At 51.9% G+C, this 8,272-nt stretch overlaps 1 long non-coding RNA gene across 1 annotated transcript; it reads right to left on the reverse strand.

Annotated features, from left to right (window-relative positions):
* Positions 1-377: 377 nt before the first annotated feature.
* On the reverse strand, positions 378-4,427 carry LOC146422219 (uncharacterized). Its single transcript, XR_014848220.1, has 3 exons — positions 2,990-4,427; positions 2,781-2,905; positions 378-584 (listed from the first exon to the last, which is right to left on the reverse strand). It is a non-coding gene; the product is annotated as an uncharacterized LOC146422219 (long non-coding RNA).
* Between the last annotated feature and the right edge of the window lie 3,845 nt (positions 4,428-8,272).

Consider the following 8,272-nt stretch of genomic DNA (forward strand, 5'->3'; position numbering starts at 1 on the left):
GGCACTGGGAGGGACTGGGATGGATTGGGAAGTTACTGGTGGGCACTGGGGGTTCACTGGGAACCACTGGGAGGGAACTGGGATGGACTGGGAGCACTGGGGTGAACTGGGAAGGGATTTGTGAGGACTGGGAGGAACTTGGATGCACTGGGAGGGAACTGGGATAAACTGGGAGGGGGTTAGGATGAACTGGGAGCACTGGGAAGTTACTGGGCAGTTACTGGTGGGTACTGAGAAGGACTGGGATAAACTGGGAGAGATTGTGAGGGACTGGGAGGGGATTGGGACAATCTGAGATAAACTGGGAAAGAACTGGGAACTTACTGGGCAGTTACTGGTCGGCACTGGGAGCTACTGTTAGTGGACTGGGAGGGAACTGGGATGTGACTGGGAGGGGACTGGGATAAACTGGGAGTACTGGGAAGTTACTGGGCAGTTACTGGTTGGCACTGGGAGGCATTGGGATGAACTGGGATGTACTGGGAGGAGATTGAGAGGGACTGGGATAAACTGGGAGGAACTGGGATGGACTGGAAGGGAACTGGGAAGTTACTGGGCAGTTACTGGTGGGCACTGGGAGCAGACTGGGAGGTTACTGGGAGCACTGGGATGTGACTGGGAGGGCACTGGTCGCAACTGGGATGTACTGGGAAGGGGTTTGAGAGCACTGGGAGGGACTGGGAAGTTACTGGGAGGGACTGGGAAGTTACTGTGAATGGGGAATTTAGGGCATCAGGTCTACCCAGTATAAACCAGTAAATCCCAGTTTAAATCAGGGACCAGTATGAACCACTATAGCCACAGCAAATCCCAGTTCCCTCCCCGTATAAACCAGTAAGCCTCCCAGGGACTTCCCAGTCCATCCCAGTAACTCCCAGTATGGCCCGATGTCGCTGTTGAGCAGCTAGCAGAGTAATGAATGCATCGGTTCTCAGTGGCAAGAAGGAATGACCTTTATTGTTTTGATTTCATCACATTTATAGAGTTCTCAAAAGTCACCCAGATTGGTCAGTCAGAAGCCTTCTCCCAGGCCTGATTGGCCAGGCCTGCACTGTCCAAGTTCTGGGACACTGTTCCAAAACATCCAAACTTTATCTTTATTTACAAAAACACAAGAAAACTTCCCATGGGAAAAACTGTGCTAGCCACAGCCCAGTGACCCTCCCAGTTCAAACCAGTAACTCCCAGTCCCTCCCAGTACCAAACCAGTTCCCTCCTAGTATAAACCAGTAACCCCAAATCCCCATTTTTCTTTTCCTCCCTTTAAGCCCCATTAACTCCCTCCCAGTTCCTCCCAGTTTGTCCCAGTCCCTCCCAGTATGTCCCAGTATATCCCAGTACCCCCAGTAAGGCGCCCATGGCCTCCCAGTAGTGCCTCAGTTTCTCCTCCCGCTGTCAGCACCACGCAGCATCAGGGGGGCTGAGCTTGAGCTGGCTGTGCTGGGAGAGGAACTGGGATGGACTGGGAGCACTGGGAGGGGATTGGGGAAAACTGGGAGGGACTGGGAGGGGATTGGGATCAACTGGGAGCACTGGAAAGTTGCTGGGCAGTTACTGGTGGGCACTGGGAGGGACTGGGAGGGGATTGGAACAAACTGGGAGGGAACTGGGACAGACTGGGAGGATACTAGGAAGGACTGGGAGAGACTGGGATGGAACTTGTATCTTACTGGGCAGTTACTGGTGTGCACTGGGAGCACTGGAAGTGGACTGGGAGATTACTGGGATGGACTGGGAAGTTACTGGTTGGCACTGGGAGGATACTGGGAATGGACTCGGATGTACTGGGATGGACTGGGAAATTACTAAGTAGTTACTGGCTGGCACTGGGAGGGATTGGGAAATTACTGGTTGGCACTGGGGGAGAACTAGGATGGCATTGGGATAAACTGGGATGGACTGGGAAGTTCCTGGGCAGTTACTGGTGGGCACTGGGAGGAACTGGGAGGGCGCTGGGGGATACTGGGAGCACTGGGATGTTACTTGGAGACACTGGGAGGGACTGGTGGGAACTGGGATGTACTGGGAAATGGTTTGTGGGCACTGGAAGGGACTGGGAGGGGACTGGGATGACACTGGGATATACTGGGAGGTTACTGGGAAGGCACTGGTGGCAACTGGGATGGACTGGGAAGGGGTTTGAGGGCACTGGGAGGGACTGGGATGGACTGGGAAGGGGTTTGAGGGCACTGGGAGGGACTGGGATGGACTGGGAAGTTACTGGTGGGCACTGGGGGTTCATTGGGAACCACTGGGAGGGAACTGGGATGGACTGGGAGCACTGGGGTGAACTGGGAAGGGATTTGTGGGGACTGGGAGGAACTGGGAGGGAACTGGGAACCAGTGGGAGGGGGTTAGGATAAACTGGGAGCACTGGGAAGTTACTGGGCAGTTACTGGTGGGCACTGAGAAGGACTGGGATAAACTGGGAGAGACTGTGAGGGACTGGGAGGGGATTGGGACAAACTGGGATAAACTGGGAGAGACTGGGAAAGAACTGGGAAGTTACTGGGCAGTTACTGGTGGGCACTGGGAGCTACTGTGAGTGGACTGGGATGTACTGGGAGGGAACTGGGATGTGACTGGGAGGGGATTGGGATAAACTAGGAGTGACTGGGAAGTTACTGGGCAGTTACTGGTGGGCACTGGGAGGCATTGGAATGAACTGGGATGTACTGGGAGGAGATTGAGAGGGACTGGGAAGGAACTGGGAGGGACTGGGATGGACTGGAAGGGAACTGGGATGGACTGGAAGGGAACTGGGAGGTACTGGTGGGTACTGGGAGGCATTGGGATGAACTGGGATGTACTGGGATGGACTGGGAGGGAACTTGGAGGGACTGGGAAGTCACTGGGCAGTTACCGGTGGGCACTGGGAGCAGACTGGGAGGTTACTGGGAGGGCACTGGTGGCAACTGGGATGTGACTGGGAAGGGGTTTGAGGGCACTGGGAGGGACTGGGAAGTTACTGGGAGGGACTGGGAGCCACGGGGGGTCACTGGGAGGGGCTGGTGGCAACTGGGATGTACTGGGAAATGGTTTGTGGGAACTGGGAGGGACTGGGAGGGGATTGGGATAAACTGGGAGGGACTGGGAAGTTACTGGTGTGCACTGGAGGACACTGGGAAGGACTGGGAGGTTACTGGGATGGACTGGGAGGGACTGGGCAGTTACTGGTGGGCACTGGGAGCTACTGGGAGTGGACTGGGATGTACTGGGAGGGGGCTGGGATACACTAGGAGGGACTGGGAAGTTACTGGGAGCACTGGGATGTCACTGGGATGCACTTGGATGCACTGGGAGGTCACTGGGATGCACTGGGAGGTAACTGGGATGCACTGGGAGGTCACTGGGATGCACTGGGAGGTCACTGGGAGCTCACTGGGATGCACTGGGAGGTCACTGGGAGCTCACTGGGATGCACTGGGAGGTAACTGGGATGCACTGGGAGGTAACTGGGATGCACTGGGAGCTCACTGGGATGCACTGGGAGCTCACTGGGATGCACTGGGAGCTCACTGGGATGCACTGGGAGCTCACTGGGATGCACTGGGAGGTCACTGGGAGCTCACTGGGATGCACTGGGATGCACTGGGATGCACTGGGATGCACTGGGAGCTCACTGGGATGCACTGGGATGCACTGGGATGCACTGGGATGCACTGGGAGGTCACTGGGAGCACTGGGAGGTAACTGGGATGCACTGGGATGCACTGGGAGGTAACTGGGATGCACTGGGAGCACTAGGAGGTCACTGGGATGCACTGGGAGGTCACTGGGATGCACTGGGAGGTCACTGGGATGCACTGGGAGGTCACTGGGAGGTCACTGGGAGGTCACTGGGATGCACTGGGAGCTCACTGGGATGCACTGGGAGCTCACTGGGATGCACTGGGAGGTCACTGGGAGGTCACTGGGATGCACTGGGAGCTCACTGGGATGCACTGGGAGGTAACTGGGATGCACTGGGAGCTCACTGGGATGCACTGGGAGGTCACTGGGATGCACTGGGAGCACTGGGAGGTCACTGGGATGCACTGGGAGCACTGGGAGGTCACTGGGATGCACTGGGAGCACTGGGAGGTCACTGGGATGCACTGGGAGGTCACTGGGATGCACTGGGAGGTCACTGGGATGCACTGGGATGCGCTGGGAGGTGGGGGGCATGTCCCAGGCCCGGCCTGTTCCATTCCCGCCGATGGGGGGGAGCAGCCATTCCCTCACCATTTCCTCTGCCGGGCGCGGGGCGATCCGGGACCTGCGGGCGGCACGGCGGCTCAGGGCGATCCCGGCCCCTCCCGGGGCTCTGCTCCCGGGGCTCTCCCGGGGCTCTCCCGGCCCATCCCGGTCCCGCTGCGATCCCCCCGCCCCTCCCAATCCCGGGACTCACCGGAGCGGCGGCGGCTGAGGGCGGCGCGGGGAATGCCGGGAATGGCGCCGCCGCTGTGCTTTACGGCGGTGTGGCGGGAGGGGTTGCGACGCGGCGGCGCCGCGCTTTACGGCGGTGTGGCGGGCTCTGTCAGCGGGGTGATCGGGAAGGGAAAACATCTGGAAAACATCTGGAATACACCTGGAAACGCCCGGAAAAAGCCGATTTCGGCTGATTTCGATAAACCCAAGGGATGGACACGAAACTCCAGAGGATGCACGGCGGCATTCCCGAGGGAATTTGGATTTTTTCTTGTGGAAATTTGGGTTTTTCTCTTGCAAATTTGTTTTTTTCTCCTGGAAATTCGTTTTTTTTCTCCTGGAAATTTGGTTTCCTTTGAAATTTTCTTGTTTCTCCCGCGAATTTTTGACTGTTCCATTTAAACTAATGGAACTAATTTTTTGACAATAATTTGAACTAATTTTAACTAATAACTTAAACTAATTGTAACTAATTTTTTGACAATACCATTTAAGCTAATGCAACTCGAATTCATACAATAAAATTCAGTTTAACACAATACAAGTTTAAAATCACACCATTTAAAACTAATACAAGTAAAGACAAATGAATGCAATCTGGTTTATTTAAATTCATACAATGTAAAGTTAATGCAATTAAACAATATTTAATGCCACTTAAATTTAAACTAACACAAGTTAAATGTATACAGTTAAATACAACTGAATCCCAAATCGTGGGAAATCATGGGATTGAAAAAATAATGGCAAATCATGGATTGAACAAATCATGGGAAATTACAGATTGGTCAAATTGTGGGAAATCATGGGAAATCATGGATTGGCCAAATCATGGAAAATTGTGGATTGGTCATATCATCAGTAATCATGGGAAATCCTGGATTGGCCAAATCATGGGAAATCATGGACTGCCAGGCTTCTGGCAGCAGATCAGGGTAGTAGCACCCCAAGACTTGGTCCTGTTCACAAGGTTCTTTGATATTTGGCCGATTAGTCTAATATGATTTAAAATACCATTTATTAGATGCAGAAAATAACGAACATACAAACCTAGAACAGATTGACATACACACACAAAAAAAGGCATAATTGCAAAACTATAACAGCTAAAATGCAATTATGGGGTAAATGCTTGCAAAAACTATGAAAATAGCTAAAATGCAAGTTAAGAAAGGTACCTATAAGCTAGGCAGAATAATACAATTTAGGAAACCAATGATCTTACCAAAATCTCAAACCTTGACACCTTGAAAGAAAACCAGAAGGAAAAAAACCCCAAAGATCACTCACTATTTTCCACAGGGACACAACAGTTCAGAGCCTGCAATATTTCTTTCTCTAGAGGAAGAAAATGCTTCTGAGAACTGGCATGGGTGAGTTTACAGAATTATATATATATATATATATATCTGCTCATTAACCAAACATTAATACCATTATGATCTATGTATCTACTCACTGCTGAAACAGGTATTTACCTTTCCACATTCAGAATAATCCAGACAAGGCCACATCTGGCCTTGTATGGGGCTATGTATGCCCTTCCAGAGGGCAGCAGCTGCACATCTTCAGAGCAGCACTTGCCAGCCTACAGCCCATCAGGTAGGGAAAGAACTTCCAGCCTTGCTTTTCCAACAGCTCCTGCCAACAGACCATTTGAAGTATTTTTCAGCAATGCTCTTTCATGGGTAGATGTCAAGTGAGAATCAGATGGAAATTGTCAAGTCGACCAGGAAGGGGGACCTTGAGAACAAAACCAATCTCTGTCTGGTTTTCCTGTCCTTCCTCCAGATTTGGAGGATTTTCTGGGGGTTTTCCAGGCAGTTTTTCTGTATGGATGAAAGACTGAGGTGAAAAACATTTGCCCACAACTGCTCAGTGTCTGGTGAGCTCCCCTGTTTTCTTGAGTGAAGCCAGACTCGGACGCTGATAGGATATTGCAGAGTGTCAAGGTGTTCTCTCCTGCAAAGAAGTTTATTGCATTTCAATGAGCTCTGTGTGTCCCCAGAACAGTTGCAGCTGCAGAATACAGCCTCAGCCACAAGGTTGCTTTTCTGCAATACAATCCCACTTGATTTTAGCCTGCATGTCTGCAGATCTGGGCTCTTCCAAGGGGGATCCACTTTCTTTGTTCAGCAAAACTCCAAAGCAGCCAAATCCTCAAGCTGATGGGGAGATGGAAAAGGCTGGGATTACAAAGTATTAGTGTGTGTGTGTGTAGATCAGTTTTACAGTCCATACTTTACCAGACATACCCATCAATGAGAATAAATACTTTTTATGAGGAAGAAATCAGTCTTCCAATCCCCTGGGAAGTTGGAATACATTTCTGGCATTGAGTTTGCTGTGTGCTTCCTGTGGTGTTTGATCCAAGGCAGCAGTAGAGCTCTGTGTGCCAAGCTCTGTTCTGGAGCCTGACCCAAGTGTTTGGATTCTTGCAGCCACAGTGGGCAGTTCAGCCCTCGATGCTCCGACTGGCAGTGCTGGTTGTGCAGCATGGACAGCCTCCAGCTGGCCATGGAATGAGCCTGGGGAAGAGGAATTGCCACCACTGACTCTGGACCTGGTGCTTGAGACGCTGGAGGAGATGATTTCCCGCTCCCCACCTGAAAGGTCTCCCTTTGCTCAGGTAACTGCATTGGAAAGGGATGAAAAGGGCTGGACTGAGAGCTTTTGAAAGTTGTTGCATGGCTGAGAAGGAAAGGCTTCTTGAATTGAGCTGTGAATGGACAGGGAAGGATTTGCTTGGTAAAGCAAGATTTGCAAAGGAGGAGGGAAGGAAAAGGGGGCTCATCCTTAGTGAGGATGAGAGGTGTTGGCCAAGTTTAGGTGCTCCTTTCTCCTTTTCCTGGGAAGAATCCCTAGTGCAGGGGCATCATTCCTGGTGATGCTTTGTAGGTTCTAACAAGTTTAGCTTGATGTGAAATAGGAGAAGAGTGTTTGGAGAATTGCCCCTGAAGGCAAAGTGTCCCACCCAGGGAGGGGCATGTGAGAGGAGCCTCTGTTAGAGCACCAGCTGTGGGCTCTGCCTCCTTTTGGCTGGAAGGCCAAGGCAGAGCAAGGGCTGGGCTGCAGCTGCTGCTGCTGTGTGAGCCCTGCTGTGTGTGTAGGCACTGCCAGAGCCGTGTGAGGGGATGTGCTGCAGCTGCAGCTTTCTGGTCCTCTCTGTAGCCTCCAGTCGAGTTTCTATCTGGGAAATCCTCAGCTGAGCAAACTGGCCAGTCTTGCTCTCCATGTTCCAGAGCTTTGTCATGTTCCTCTTGGACGTCTCTGTGGGAAGAGATGTGTGTGTTCCCATCCAGTCCTGGCAAAGCTGCAGCCTGGATGAGGCTGTTGTGCTCAGGGCTGTGGAGGGAGGAGCACATCCCTGTGCCAGGAGCTGGCAGGACTCCTTCCTTAGTGCCCACATCATGTGTTCAGTGTCACCCCACGTTCAACCTTGTCAGCATTGGCAGCTTCTGGACTGGGTTTGAGAAGTCTATCTTCTCCACTGCCTTTGGGTGCCAGACCTCCTTGTTAGGAGCAAGAGATGAAAGTGAGTGAGCCTTGGAGCCTTTAGGGAGCAGATGTGTTACTTCTGAGGCCCTGTGAGTTGTGAATTGGAGGGAAGGACAATGTTGGTGCTGCACATGAAATTGTTAAGGACTCCTTGAAGCCCAGGGGCTTCTTCTGTGTTGAAGTGCAGTTCAATCAGGGACCATTAGTCCTTGTGTTTGACAGATTCCCTCTTTGACTTAGGAATCCACTTTCTCTTAACTCTTGCCTCTTCCCAGACTTGCCTGAAGTGTTCAGTGTCTCTATAGGCACGGGCGATTTTGCATATTATTACACAGCTTTGCCAGAGGATTCCTCCATTTCATAT

The sequence above is a fragment of the Lichenostomus cassidix genome, unplaced genomic scaffold (genome assembly GCF_008360975.1).
Source record: "Lichenostomus cassidix isolate B80296 unplaced genomic scaffold, HeHo_3.0 HiC_scaffold_119, whole genome shotgun sequence".
Classification (NCBI taxonomy): Eukaryota; Metazoa; Chordata; class Aves; order Passeriformes; family Meliphagidae; genus Lichenostomus; species Lichenostomus cassidix.